Here is a 1,119-nt window from a genome sequence, read left to right on the forward strand (position 1 = left end):
TTCATTTTTTCCCCCCATTTTGTTTTTGTTACAGGTTACCAAAGAAATATGTAGAAAACCAAAAACCCTGTAGTTTGTGTTTCCCCGTTTTTACTTGTTCTTTTCCCCTTTTTCTTTTTTTTTTTTACCCACTGGCCAAAAGACCACAAACCATGAGTTTGAATTCTTATTATCCTACTGTCATATAACTGTTATATTGAAAGATCTTCTTAACAGCGCTGACCATTCCGAAAACCAAAGGGTGTGATGCAAAACACGGATTTGACGACGTCAAAGCTTTTATGTAAGTTGTTACGAATGACTCACATTAGGTATGAGGCCAAAAACAAAAAAAGAAAGCTAAAACAGTATTAGCAGACCTCTAACAGTTACTCGAAGTAAAGAGAGAGGGAGAAAGAAAGCACTTAGAGGTGAATTCCTGTCCTCGTATGCTCAGGCTAAACTGTGTTACAAACACACCTCCACCCCCACCCCGACACTTGACGGGCAGGGCAGTCCCGCGTTGAGCCACTTTGACCACGCTGACGTCATGTCGTGTGACTATGAGATGCCGGCGAAGGAAAACTATTACTATTGTGACGCTTTCCGTTACGAATCGGAGACATTAGTCGCATTCTGGTTTATCCGGCCGCTCGAAACAGCGCCGAGTCGCAGCGACGCCCTCCGAAACTCTCAGCAGAGCCAATCGGTAACCAGCGGGCCGGCCCCGCCCCCTCTGCTCCACCAATCACAGGCACGCACAATGAGCGACGTCACAACATGCATCCCTGTGATTGGCGGAGCGCAGGGGGACGACAGACTGACTCCGCGAATCGGGAACTCCCGACAGTACAGGGTCGCTCGCTACAGTATAGAGTTGCTATACCTGGCTGTATAGTATGGCGGCGCTGTCCGGCGACCAGTTTCCTGTGCGTATGCGACCGTCAGAGACACGTCTGTCCGTATGGTCCAGCGTGGCCTCGTGTGAATCTACTCCCAGCGAAGGAGAAGAACTGTCACCTCTTCACACGACTAGGAGGAGCCCCCCCCCCCCAAAACCTGGTAGCGTTATGATGAGGAGGAGGGAACAACTGAAATTGTAGAAAAAAAGAGAATACCAACGTGAAAGGAAAGCGACCA

This window comes from Lampris incognitus, unplaced genomic scaffold (assembly GCF_029633865.1).
Source record: "Lampris incognitus isolate fLamInc1 unplaced genomic scaffold, fLamInc1.hap2 scaffold_201, whole genome shotgun sequence".
NCBI classification, from domain to species: domain Eukaryota; kingdom Metazoa; phylum Chordata; class Actinopteri; order Lampriformes; family Lampridae; genus Lampris; species Lampris incognitus.